The sequence below is a fragment of the Elaeis guineensis genome, chromosome 1 (genome assembly GCF_000442705.2).
Source record: "Elaeis guineensis isolate ETL-2024a chromosome 1, EG11, whole genome shotgun sequence".
NCBI classification, from domain to species: Eukaryota; Viridiplantae; Streptophyta; class Magnoliopsida; order Arecales; family Arecaceae; genus Elaeis; species Elaeis guineensis.
The window spans coordinates 87,628,933-87,643,597 of record NC_025993.2 but is presented as its reverse complement, the minus strand read 5'-3'; the positions used below and the strand labels follow the sequence as shown (position 1 = coordinate 87,643,597).

Genomic DNA, 14,665 nt, shown 5'->3' with positions numbered 1-14,665 from the left:
GCTTCCCATATCTTTGGCAGCGACCTAAGAATCTTTTTCACTAATTCGTTATTAGTATAGACTTTTCTTAGGCTTTTAAGCTCATTGACAATGTCAGTAAATCTAGTAAACATGCTAGTAATAGATTCCGTAGAATCTATTTTAAATAGCTCATATTGATGGACAAGTATATTGATCTTTGATTCTTTCACTTGACTGGTTCCTTCATGCATGATCTCAAGTCTATCCCATATGTTCTTCATAGAATTATAAGTGAAAAGTTGATTAAACTCATTCACATTAAGGGCACAGTAAAAGGACATTCATTGCCTTGGCATTAAGTTGGGCAAGTTTCTTATCCAATTCATCCCAATCCTTCTCAAGCTTGGGTGAAAAGATGCCATCTACAATGATTGTTGGAGTGTGCGGTCTATTTATAATGGCACTCCATATATCATAATCTATGGCTTATATAAAAATGCGCATGCGAGCTTTCCAATAGGTGTAATTCGATCCATTGAAAAGTGGTGGCCTATTTGTAGATTGCCCCTCGATAAGTGAGCCTCCAAGTTGGGTTATCATGGTCTTTAGCTCTTGACAGTTAGGTTAACAAGTAATATTAGAGCATCTGCTCTGATACCAATTATTACCTAGCCAAACAACCCAAGACGGGGGGGGGGTGCGTAGGGTGAATTGGGATTTTAAAACTTAAAACAACTATGTGTTGAATTAACTAATTTACTATTGGTGATGCAGCGTATGCTATGTATGAATGTAGATATAAAGAAGGCAAGCACACACACAAAGATAAAAGAAATTTTATAGTGGTTCAGTATACACCCAGCACCTACGTCCACTCTTCAAGCAAGACTCTTGAGAATTTCACTATAATCCCTCAAGATTACAGCTGGATAATTTTAGTCGGGCTCACTATCCACAAACTTAGTTGGTTTTTCTTTAAGTTTACCAAGCACAACCTTTACACACCTTGACTAAGGCTCCACAATCCAATACAGGGGTGGATTAAACATTTTTCTTAGTTTCATCTCCTGCTGAAACTAATTATAGCAAATGAACAAGAACAGAAATGTTACAACAAAAGAAGCTCCTTGATTGAGTAAATTTGTTGTCAATGTAACTTAGTAGTTGTCCTCTTGAATGCTTAGAGTTAATACTCTTTAAAAGCTCTTTAATACTCTTAGAGAATCAAGAGATTTTTGATTAGAAGTAGGTAAAGTCTTTTGAATGCTGGAAGTTTCAAAACTTTTCTTCTTCTCTTTTTCCTCAATAGAATATTAACCTTTTCCTACCTTTTTTAAATCTGAAATTTTTCCATCAAGTTTGAAGTTGTTGGAGTCCAAAACTAATCATTTCTGACTGTTGGAAGTGAGATATAGCCATTGAAAACATATCAGCACAGTTGCAAAAATAGTTGTTAAAGGCTGTCAGTCGTGTCTTGAGTTGGCTCGACTGTCTTCGAGTCGACTCGACTGTCTTCTTGAGTTTCCTCGACTGCAACTCGAATCCGCTCGCTCTCAGGTGCCCAAAATTAACTCTCTAAAATTTTTGGACCTTTGATACAGAGTTGGTTCGGATCCATCGGAGTTGACTCGACTACCACCTTCAAGTCAACTCGAAAACCTGTGAGTCGACTTGATCTCAGTGGATAAAAATATGCTTTCTATCATTTGAGATGGAGTCCACTTGGATAATTTCGAGTCTGCTCGACCCCATGCAAAGCCTATGTGCCAGTGTCCAAACCGTGCCAGAGTCGACTCCAAACTCTCTCGAGTCAACTCGAACCCTTCTAAAGGCCTTTTTCACTTGACTTTAGCTCCAATTAGATGTCATTTGGGCTTTATAATAGATTCACTTGGTTTCTATCTTATTTTGTTCAAAGAGCTCTCTTTTTTTCAATCTTTAGAATACTTAAAAAGAGAATATTAGTAATAATGTGCTGCAATTTTTGATCATCATCAAAATCACTTAAGTGGTCAACACTTTCCTAACTTTAAACCTTATCCTTCCTACTACTAGCCATTAACAACAGCGAAGAAAATCGAAAAAGAAGCGAAGAAGGGAAGGCGAAAATGAAGGCCAACCTGGAAGCAAAAAGAAATCTTGAAGATCCCAAAAATACAGAGAAGAAGAAGGTGATCCACTTCAATGGAGCTCTCGACACTCATAAGAGAATTCTCAGGTTCTCAAAGTTATAGAAGATCCAAATGAAGGAAGAAAGCGACCTTTATATAGAACCCACTAATGATTGAGATATGTTCATTCAAATCCAGATTTTTTCAGATCCTAACACGTGGTAATGTTAGGACCAATCATCATCTGGACCTTTCGACGCACCTACTGCCTAATCAAGATATATCGGTACAATCCACATAAATCGGCAAGAACCAATAATCATCGGATGCATGGCGGCACCCGACAAATCAAAATTAAATCAATTGAATCATCCCGCTGTCTGATCGACTACAACATTAGATAACCATCCCCTTAATTTGATATCCCAATGATGATCACATGATCATCGAAACGACAAAACAGTTAGAGATTTTATGTTTTCAAGAGAATCGTTAATGTCTGCAACCAAAACGACTACAAAATCAGAGCTTGAAGTCATGACAGAAGATACACTGGCTTCCATCATCTAACGTGTCAGATCACCTTGGACTTGGGAGTAGGAGGCAACTATTGGGATAATCGGATATGCTCCCTCCGATTCGAGATTGATCCCCCGATTCTGTGTTGGCAACGAATGTCAGACCGAAAGGTCCAATCAGTCATCAAAACAAGACCGCTATGGGAGTTACCGATTTGACTATAGCATCTATACGGTTCATCACCCCGACATCCTATCGATGTCACAGAATACGAAGAATGGCCGACTGCCTATTGGTTGGCTGACTGCCTATTGGTAAGCCGACTGCCTATTAGTAACTCTTGATCACCTTTTCAGGCGGCAACCATTCCAAACGATCCGATATACTATACTATCGATGAGAAGCCAATGGCCAGTCAGAATATCAGAATCACCGATCAACAACTGCATATCACGACCGTTAGTGGGAATAAACTGCCCACTAACTCCATGATTATGGCTTAATAATAGGGATTAGCTATCTTTTAGTGCCATAATAAATAGGACTCCACGTGCTCAACCATGACTCGTGAATCACCTATGAATGGAAGGTAAGGGAGTAGTGATGGCAAGGACAATTCCTGAGCCAAAATTCTATCAAATTTCATTCTCAAATTTCTGTTCACCACTCCTCACTGACTTAGACATCAGAGGGTTTCGTTGGACAAATTCCGACCAGTGAATTTGTTTGGTAGGTAGCTCTCCATCGGAGTCAGGTGCTCACAGAGATTGGTCGCAACAACTACAAAAGTCTCTGACCTGATGAGATCTCCTACAGCCGGTCTAAAGTCAGATGCCTTGAGCCCATCACGTCCATCTTCAACGGACTATGGAAAATTCAAATCACTATTTGAACTGGGTCGGCACAGCACAAGCGAACCCAATTCGCGTGCCGGTTCAGGAGCAACCAGGGGGCCGTTGCCCTCTCGGCCATCTACCAGAATGATTGCCAGATCATGCAACTTTAGAAAATCAGAGCGACTTTAAAGCTCCTGTTGATCCATAGCACCACCACGGCAACATAACTTATAGGCCTGACAGCACCAACATCATCAATGGTGGATCCGAAAGGCTTGTTGCCCATCTTTAGATAAGAAGAGTTATCCCCAATGGGCTGGTCATCATGCTTAAGAATTGAGCCATCCCCGACTTCGACTGACCTACCATTGGATCGGCGGAGCTAGCGAGCACATTCTCCTAGATCAAAGCATTCCCAGTTGGCCACCTAGCTTCCTCAGTCCACTCTAGGACCAATGTCACAAAGGAGTGGTCTTCCGGATGTGGCCTTTCGGCTGGTCACGATAATCCTACAAATTGCATCTCCAAGAATGGCGAGAACGGCTTTTGGAATCACCTCAAGCCTCTCATGAAAAGCAACAACTACAAAAATAGATAAATCCAATCCGATAAAAGTCACAGGAGAAACCCTCTCCGACCAAGCGAACCCAGAGATCAATTTCCTTGCTGTCTCGGTATCCCAAGCATGAGGGGGGACTCCATGAAGTTCCAACTCCACCTTGAACTATAGTTGATGAGGAGCAACCCCATCCCGATATGACCACGGATTTAAAACCCCATTTTTCAGTGGGGATGCTCTAATTTGAGCAGATCTTCGCCTACGGTCTTTAAGGAACGAGACCTTGCTACCAGCATTAACTTCAGAGTTAAGCCCCTGCCTCTGGTGGTTGGAAGAAGATGGATCTTTGAAAAAAAATCCCTTGGGCCTTTAAAGAGGACCCAGCTGGTTCGCAGAATCATTAAATGGAGCAGTAACAGTCTTGTCCGGCTTGGGTCATCCAGCATTCAAATCTCCTCCACTAACCAGCTTCCGAGACAAGCCCAAGGGGATAGCGTTTGCCCCAGTGAGGACCGACTGGAGGTGTCTGATATCTTAACGCCAAGAGGTAGCAGATCCTCTAAGATGCAGCCATCTATTCTTCCCAAATCTTCCTCGCACAATTTCGAGTCACCCAGCACTCGCCATCCACTTCCAGTTCCAATGGTGAATGAGGGAAATAAAGGTGTCGACAGATGGCTTTTTAGTCAGAGTTCAGTAGGGTAAGGATTCTTAACCGATGTAATTTGTCAAACTCATGGCGGTAATAACCACTTCCCAAATCCCTTAGAGCTTGACAGAAGAATGGATGCGGCCAGCAGCGAGCACCCTTCCACCTCCATTACTTCCATAACTTTTCTAGCATCCGCATTGAGGTGATAGTATTGTGCCATTAGAGTTGATATTCTTGAGCACAACTTTGGGGCAGTCCAATATATAGACAGAAAATGGAGGAAGAATATACTTCAAGGCCAGCAAATTTTAGTTTTTCCTAGATGTGAATGATCTCTGTTTAGCTTAAGCTTGACTATGATTGTCTTGGTATGTCTATTAATCTGATACTGAATATCTATAAGTCATTTCATGCGTGTAGCTTGATAAAGGTGTCAACATATTTATAGTAACGGTCACAATGTCACTCCATCATTCACTTGGACCTGGTCCAAGTCATTGCCGGAGGTTGCTGCTTCAGGTGAATACTGACAGAATCTCCGAGCACCCCTGCTAGGATATCGAGGGATCTGACAAAAGGCTGTCTTCTTGATGGTTATGCTGATGATGCCAGGATCCACCTGACAGCGGTCTACCAGTAGTTCCATGGCAGAACTCCAGATTTTTTACCCATTTATCATTATTTTTAAAATAATTTATCGAAATAATATTTCTTAAAAAATATTTATCAAACTACTACTCAAAAAAAAAAATCACTCTATAATATGACAACTTTAGGTGCCATCTGGAGTCATGTGAGAGTATGAGTCAGCCAACAAATCACTGAGTCAGCCAAAAAAAAAATCACTTTATGAAAGGACGACTTTCATAGTCGCCTTATTACATGATGACTATATGAGTCGCCCACCCAGAGGGCGACTATGAATAGTCACCCTTCCAAACATGGACTCTTAAGGGCCTGATTAAAAAAAAACTACCCCCCTCCTCCCCACAGTCGTCCACAGGCGCTTCCCTCCTCCCAACTCCCCACTCTCGGCCCTCCACAGTCGGTCCCTCCTTCCCACTCCAGACCCTCCACGGTCCCCCTCCTCCTTGCACAATCTCTTCCTCTCAGTCCCCTCCTCCTCCCTGCATGATCTCTCCCTTTTGGTCTCCCCTCCGCCTCGCGCGATCCCCATCGCTCGATGCCCCCTCATCTTCGCGTGATCTCTCCCTCTCGATCCCCCCTCCTCCTCACACGTCTCCACCACTCGGTGCCCTCTCCTCCCCACGTGATCTCTCCCTCTCGGTCCCCCCTCCTCTTCGCATGAACTCTGCCACCCATCTCGATCCCCGATGCAAATGCCCCATCGCTCCTCTCAATTTCTGGTGCAAATACCCTCGCCTAAGTCCCCTACGATCGTCCCCCTCCTCTCTGGCGGCCATCTCTCCTCTCGATGTGAGAACCTCGATTCCCTCCTCCTCCCAGCGTACCTCCCCGTACTGCCACCAGCACTCCAGAATAATTTTTTTTTATTTTTATGAATTATTTTTTATTTGAATTATAAATTTATTTTTATAATATTTATTTATAATTTTATAATAAAAGATAATTTGTATAGGAGGATAATTTGTTTGATTAGTTGGCCCAAAATCCCTTGGATTCGTGGCCCATTAAGTAAATTTTGCATTACATAGAACCTAAACCCATCTTTTGATTAATGTACATATTCTAAAACATCCGTACAACTATATTTTTCTTGTACGGATGGGAGAATTATATACATTGATCAATTGATTTTTCAGTTTGGATAGTTTGAAAATTATAATTAATTCTATAAGTAATTATGGTAATCAACTGATGTGCAATAAGAGCCGAAAGAAATTTTGGATAGTATTTTTTTTTAGTTCTCCTCACACATTTTCAGCCGTATGAGGAGAACTAAAAGAAAATACTATCGAAATCTCTTTCGATCCCTATTGCACATCGGTTGATTACTATAATTACCTATAGAATTAATGCAATTCCTGAATGGGATAGGATCTAAATTTACCTAGTAGACAGCAATAAGATACATTTATTACGTAAGTCATTTGAAATATTAAGTACTTCCTCTTAGTGAACATTTATTTATATGTTCATGCAGTTACTTCACTCAATAATTTCTAACAAAATGGATCTAAGTCTTATCATTGTTATCTTCCATTGGGATGGAAAGATCAGTCATAATGCTAACGGTGCATATTATGATGGTGGAAGGATTTGGATGATCACGGTAAACCAAAATACAATATATCTAGAACTTATGCGAGTCTGCTATGCTGTTACCAGATGGAACCTCAATTACTATGAAATTTTTCTATTATGTAGATTTTCGATGCATATCGTTGAACAGTATTTGGTTGTACCTATTGAAAATGATTAGAACACTAACAACATCTTGAGCATCTCATTAGAGAAAGTTTTTCAAACTGTTGAAATTTTTATTGAGCCGACAGCGATAGGAGTTTTGGATGGTGATGAACAGTATGTTAGTATGTCTCAGACTGTATCTGCTCTACTTGTGCAGTCGGAGATGGGTGGTTCTCTATCTGATGCAGTTTCAATGGTTGATGAAGCTGGATATCAATACGAAGGAACAATTGTATGTACCATTGATGGACCAGCAGCATCCGTAACTAGTAATCCTCAATACATGATAGGTATGGAGTCTGCATATTAATATTCATATAACACTGTATTTGATAATATAGGTGCCGATCTTAGTTATGTGCAGCTACCATAAAGCATGTGGAGCATGATCCTATATCACTTATCCTAGTTATGTGGCAGCTACCATGGAGCATGTGGAGCACGATCCTATATTACTTAATCAGTCACATACAACACGGCCACATACAACATGTGCCGGACTAGAAGGATTGAGAACTGTAATGACTGAGATAATTTTATTTGAAAATAAAGTCGCTGTTAGTTATGATCCTAATCCTACTGATGATGAAGATAAGAATGATGTGCAGAGTCTAATGGCAGTAATAGTGGAGAATCCAGTACAGAAGATGATGTCTCACTGATAAACATTTAATTTAAGTGTTTTAAAGCAGAAAATTATATTTAATTTATTTTATTTATTAAGAATTTGATGTTTCTTTTTATGTTTTACAGGAAAGGTGATCGCCGATACAAAGAGTCCGATTCGCAGATCAAAAAGACTCAAGTTTGAAGAAAATTGGACTTAAAACGAAATTAAAATAAAAGAAGGATGCATACGGTATTATAGAAAATGAAGATACTATGCAAGAAATCCAAAAGGATATAGGCGCCATTTTAAAGAAACAAAAGTTTCTTTTTGTAATTGGAAAACTTTTGTAATTTGTTTCACTGGTGCTTTCCTCGTGAACGCGGCATTGCGGGCGCGAGCGGCATAGCGCGGGCGAGCGCAGGCACGGGCGCGAGCGGCACAGCGGCAAGCGGCACAGTGGGCACGGATCGCGACAGCAGACACGCAGGCGACGCGCAGCGCGGGCAGAATGCGGATGACATGCAGGCGGGCAGAACGCAGGTGCGGCATTCGGATGCGTGGTCTTTAGTATTTTTTTCTTTAGTCTCATATCGAAAAATCATGTAAAACTCCTCCCTCCTAACACCTATAAAAAGGCTCTTGTACTTCTATTTGAGGATCATCCCAGAAATTCTTCTAGAACCTTGCATAGAGGAAAAAAAAGGGACTACTTCATGAGCAGCTAGACTAGCAATCTCGAGAGTGGAGAAGGAACTTTGTAACGACACAGAGCAGGTTTATTGTTCTAAACTTTCTTGTATTTCTTTATATGCAATAAAGATTATACTTTTTTATTTAAATTGTCATGAGTTCTTTATTTGCTTTCTTTCATATGCTTTTATTTATGCTTTCTTGTTAGATTAATATTAGGAACAATTTTTACTTTCCGGAGACACGCCGTGATCTACGGATACGGGGCGTGCCGAGGAAAGAAGAGTTGTTTACCTAGTACTTTTCGGAGACATACCGTGATCTACGGGTATGGGGCATGCTGAGGAAAGATAGATATTTTTTCTAAGATTAATCGCATCAATTTAATTAAAAAAAAAAGAGATACAACTCTGCTAGTACAAAATTAATTCAAAACTCCCGAGCTCTTTATTTTCTTATTACAGTAATTTTAAGAAAATTTATTTTTTAAATAAAAAATAACGCTTCTTTCTTTTATTTTACAATCTCAACTTAGCCCAAGGTCCTTGAGGATACGATCTCGACTCATCCTACCTACGTAGTGAGTAGAGTTATTTTTGGTGCTATCAACGACTACGCACCAAATTTTGGCACCATTGTCGGAGAGCTTGGCACGGTTGAATTAAAAAATTAAAAAAAAATTTAAAAAAAAAATATTTTTCAATTTTTATTTCTCGCTTTAAATTTTTTTCAGTGCTTTCTAGCTAGATAATCTTATTTGCATAATTACATAATTACCTTGCATAACTAATTTACTACTTTTTAATCTTAGGAATTTTTCTGCTTAGAATAATTTGCTATTTTTTATAGCCTAGTGATTTATTGCTTTTTAGACTTAATCACTTAAACTTATTTTCTTGCAAAACTAAAAAAAAAAACTAAAAAAAATATATATAAAAAGATAAAACTATAAACCCTTTTTTTTAAAAAAAAAAAGAGAAGCCACTGACATTTCATAACATTTAACTAAAATAGCGTAACCTCAAATATAAAAATTTCTAACTTGATTGGACATCTTGTTTCTTTGCATTGCATCTCCATAATTAATCTTAAGGGCAATAACCCATTAACCAGATAAGGTGGGGATTTGATCACCCTTCCTTGGTCCAAAAATTATAACCTTCATTCTGCATTAAACCAAGCCTTAATTTTAAAATCAACTAGATGTCAGCCCTAGGAATTTCGAGCTCAATAGGACAAGAAAGCTCTAAAGTTGAACCGAGTGCGGATTGATTAATTGCTCGGTGTCTAAGGCAAATGGTTAAAGAAAGTGATTTTTAATTGGTTCCGTTGACTGACCTGGCCAACTCAGTTGGTGTCTAAGAAAAGCAATGAACAGGGAACCTCTCACATCTTACACTTACCTGGCCGAGTCAGTTAGTCAGTCTTGAGCTTGGAGTGCTCAAAGACGGTCTTGAAAGTTAGGAGCTGTCTAGATTTAGATTAACCCTAGAATAGAGAGTCTATGCTTGTTTAAGTTGATTGCAATTAACATCTAAACATTAACTAATTTCTTCCTTTTCATAGATTTAAGATTCTTAGATTCTTCTCTTTAGATTTTCTTCACTCTTTTCTCACTTTATTATAAAAATATATATATTATAAAAACTAAAATTTTCTGTGTTTGCTCTAAAGTATAATTGTAAGGTGTATGCTTGACCGTAGATCGTTACGACCAGAAATCCAACCTTTTGATCCAGAAATAGAAAGAACCTTTAGAGCCAACAGACGTAAAAATATAGACCGAAATCAGGAGAATGATCCACCCAGGCAATTGAAGGAGTACTTTACTCCTTCCACATATACTTACTCTCCTTGTATTCAAGTGCCCCCTGTGGAGGCCACCCAATATGAAATTAAATCCAGTATAATCTAAATGTTATCTTCATTTTATGAACTTAGTAATGAAGACCCTTATAAACATCTTGAAGAATTTCTTGAGATATGCTCAACTGTCAAAATTCACAACTTCTCCGATGATGCTCTTAGGTTAAAATTATTCCCTTTCTCACTTAAGGACAAAGCCAAATATTGGCTACATACTTTGGATTCCATGACTATATCAACCTGGGACCAGCTGCAAGGAGAGTTTCTCAAGAAATATTTTTTCATAGGAAAAACTAATCAAATAAGGAAAGCCATAACTAGTTTTTCTCAATTAGATGAAGAAATGTTTCATGAAACATGGGAGAGATTAAAGGATCTTATTAGAAAATATCCCCACCATGCTGTACCCAAGTGGCAATTAATCCAATATTTTTATGATGGGCTATCTGAAAGACATCGACAAATGGTCGATGCATCATGCGATGGGACATTCATGCTGAAAAATGAGAATGAGGCATGGCAACTGTTTGAAATTTTAAGTGAAAATTTATTACATCATATGTTTGCCTCTATTAGAGATAAACCCATGTTAAACCCAAAGAGAGGTGGAATATATGAAGTAGGAAATATTATAGATATCCATCATAAGGTAGATGAATTGTCCCAAAAGTTAGATCGATTATTAAGTATAGGACAGTCACCTTCTCCATCCTGTCAGATACAAGATATATGTGCATTGTGTTCGAGCCCCACTCATTGTGTGAATGATTGTCTGGTTGCACCACAGTTTCCTGAATATGTACAAGAACAAGTCCATCAAGCCCAAATTACTCATAGATCAGAGAACAACCTCTATTCTAGTACGTACAATTCAGAATGGAGAAATCATCCGAATTTCTCATGGAAACCACAACCGGTGGTTCCTCCAATGCAACAAAGATCAGGTTATCCGGATGCGACTTATAGGCATCCATCCCAGCCACAATACTAGAACCCTCCTCAACCCACTTCGAGTACTCATAGCTCGGCTTTCGAAGAAAAGGTACTGCAAGCACTTAAAGGACTAGAAATGAATACCCAACTCCTTCACTCCCATACGTAATCAATAGCAAAGCTAGAGACCCAGATAGGTCAGCTAGCAACAGCTTTCAGTAGGAGGGAAGAAGACAAATTACCCAGTCAGCCTATTAATAACCCAAAAGGACAGTACATGGCTGAAAGCTCCATTGGTCCTGAAACTTTTTTCGAACATACCAAATCGATTATGACCCTTAGAAGTGAAAAAAATCTTAAATCAACCTGAAGTAATCCAACAACAAGAGCAACCAATTTCAGCTACAACAGAAAAGAAGAAACTTGAAGAGAAGAAAGAACCTATTAACCCAGCACCTGCACCTAAAGCTCTATTTCCCAGTGCTTTAGAATCCTCTCTGCCTCTTGATAAGAAGGGTATAAAAATGAATGAAATGTTAGAACTGTTTAAACAGGTTCAGATAAACTTACCTCTTCTCGATGCCATTAAGCAAGTTCCAACCTATGCTAAATTTCTAAAGGACCTGTGTACATATAAACGAAAATCAAAGGCACAAATACCAAGAAAAGTCCACCTAACTGAGCAGGCTAGCTCAGTTTTCCAGCAAATTGCCCCATCCAAACTGAAAGATCCAGGTACCCCAATTATTTCTTGTGTCATAGGGGACCTCACGATTAAGAAGGCATTATTAGACTTGGGTGCAAGCGTCAACCTTCTCCCGAGCTCTGTATATGATCTATTTGGATTTGGAGAGTTAAAACCCACGACAGTGACCTTACAACTAGCAGACCGATCCATTAAGGTACCCCATGGAATGCTGGAAGACGTATTGGTGAAAATAGATGAATTTTACTTTCCTGTTGACTTTCTTGTGTTGGATATGGAATTTGGCAGCAACCCCAACCAAATACCAATCATCCTAGGTAGACCCTTCTTCGCAACCGCTAATGCTTGTATAAATTGTAGGACCGGAGTTATGGATGTATCTTTCGGAAATAAGAAGCTAAGGTTGAATATTTTCAATGCATCTTTGGGACCACCTGTGTACGACTATAATGAGATCAACTTGTTAGAGGAAGTCATAGAAGATAAAGCTCCTGCCTTGCTCAACTCAGATCCTTTACAAGCATGTCTAACACATTTTGGAATGGATAATTTTGATATTGATGGATACACTGAAGAAATACATGCTTTGCTAGAACCCCCCAATTTTAGCATCAATCCCCCTTGGACTGTAAAGTACGAGCAATTACCAATTCAATCAAGCCCTCTGGTACCATCCTTGGAAGCACCACCTACTCTAGAGCTAAAGCCTCTTCCTGCCATGCTGAAATATTCATTTCTTGGATCCAATGACACCCTTCCAGTGATCATTGCATCTGACCTAACCGACGACCAGGAAGACAAACTTGTCGGGGTACTCAAAAAGCATAAAGAGGCTATAGGGTGGTCAATTGCCGAATTGAAGGGTATAGATCCTTCTGTTTGCATGCATCATATTCACTGCGAGGTTGAGGCAAAACCACATAGGGACATGCAACGAAGATTGAATCCGAATATGCGGGAAGTCATGAAAAAGGAAGTAGTGAAATGGCTAGATGCTGGAATTATCTACCCAATTTCGGATAGCCAATGGGTTAGTCCAACCCAGGTAGTACCTAAGAAGTCAGGTATTACCGTAGTAGAGAATGATGAGGGTGAGTTAATTCCTACTCGTGCAACAACTGGTTGGCGAGTATGTGTAGACTACCGAAAGCTGAATGTCGTTACTAGGAAAGATCATTTTCCTTTGCCTTTTATTGATCAAATTTTAGAACGGCTAGCAGGACAAAGTTTCTTCTATTTTCTAGATGGATATTCGGGATATAATCAGATCCCGATATTTCCTGCTGATAAAAAAAAGACTACCTTCACATGCCCTTATGGAATATTTGTATTTAGACGTATGCCATTCGGTCTCTGCAATGCACCAGCCACTTTTCAACGGTGCATTTTGGCCATCTTTTCTGATATGGTCGATAAATTTTTAGAAGTCTTCATGGATAATTTTTCAGTATTTGGCTCTACCTTTGATGATTGTCTTTAGAACCTAGCCAAGGTTCTTCAATGATGTATAGAGATAAATTTGGTTTTAAGTTGGGAGAAGAGCCATTTTATGGTTCGTGAAGGAATCGTGCTTGGACATATTATATCCAAGCGAGGGATCGAAGTAGATAAAGCAAAGGTTGAAGTAATCTTGAAATTGCCTCCCCCAACCTCGGTTAAACAGGTGCGATCCTTTCTAGGCCATGCAGGTTTCTATAGGCGCTTCATTAAAAATTTCAGCAAGATATCATGACCCTTGTGCAACTTGCTTGCCAAAGAAAATTCTTTTGATTTTAATGAAGATTGCCTAACTGCTTATAATAAACTCAAAACTGCCTTAACCACTACACCAATCATAAAATCTCCGAATTGGACCCTACCATTTGAAATCATGTGTGATGCTTCTGATTATGCTATAGGGGCAGTCCTTGGGCAAAGATTTAATCGAGAACCGCATGTAATTTATTATGCAAGTAAAACTCTTTCAGGTGCTCAATTGAATTACACCACGACTGAAAAGGAGTTACTTGCTGTTGTGTTTGCCCTAGATAAATTTAGATCATACCTTTTGGGCTCCAAGATCCTAGTATACTCCGATCATGCAGCACTGAAACATCTGCTATCCAAAAAAGATACAAAACCTAGGCTGATTAGATGGATCCTTCTATTACAAGAATTTGATTTAGAAATTTTAGACAAAAAGGGCTTCGAAAACTTGGTAGCAGATCATATTTCTAGGATTCTGGTAGAACACAATAAAGAAAGGATTAAAGATAGATTTTCGGATGAACAACTCTTTTCAATCTCTTCCACTGATCTTCCCTGGTTCGCTCATATAGTCAATTACTTGGCAGTGGGACAAATCCCATCTCACTGGACCCAACAAGAGAAAAATAGATTTTTCTCCCAAGTAAAGTACTATTTCTGGGAAGAACCAGAATTATTCAAATATTGCCCAGATCAAGTAATCCGACGTTGTCCCCGAGTGTGAAGTCCAAGGTATTCTTACTTTCTGCCACTCGTTAGCATGTGGGGGACATTTTAATGGAAGAAAAACTGCAGCAAAGGTGTTGCAGAGTGGATTTTATTGGCCGACACTATTCAAAGATGCATATGAATTTGGCCGTAATTGCTTGCGATGCCAGCAAACAGGAAATATTTCGAGAAAAGATATGATGCCCCTGTCCCCTATTCTTGTTGTAGAAATTTTTGATGTTTGGGGAATTGATTTCATGGGACCCTTTCCCTCCTCATTTGGATTCGAGTATATTTTGGTAGCAGTGGACTACGTATCAAAATGGGTAGAGGCTATGGCAACCCGAACCAATGATCACAAAGTCGTGATCAAGTTC

The 14,665-nt window shown here is 39.4% G+C and overlaps 1 non-coding gene across 1 annotated transcript; it reads right to left on the bottom strand.

Annotated features, from left to right (window-relative positions):
- Window positions 1–10,493: 10,493 nt before the first annotated feature.
- LOC140855128 (small nucleolar RNA R71) lies at window positions 10,494–10,599 on the bottom strand. The gene has a single exon (XR_012138158.1). It is a non-coding gene; the product is annotated as a small nucleolar RNA R71 (small nucleolar RNA).
- Between the last annotated feature and the right edge of the window lie 4,066 nt (window positions 10,600–14,665).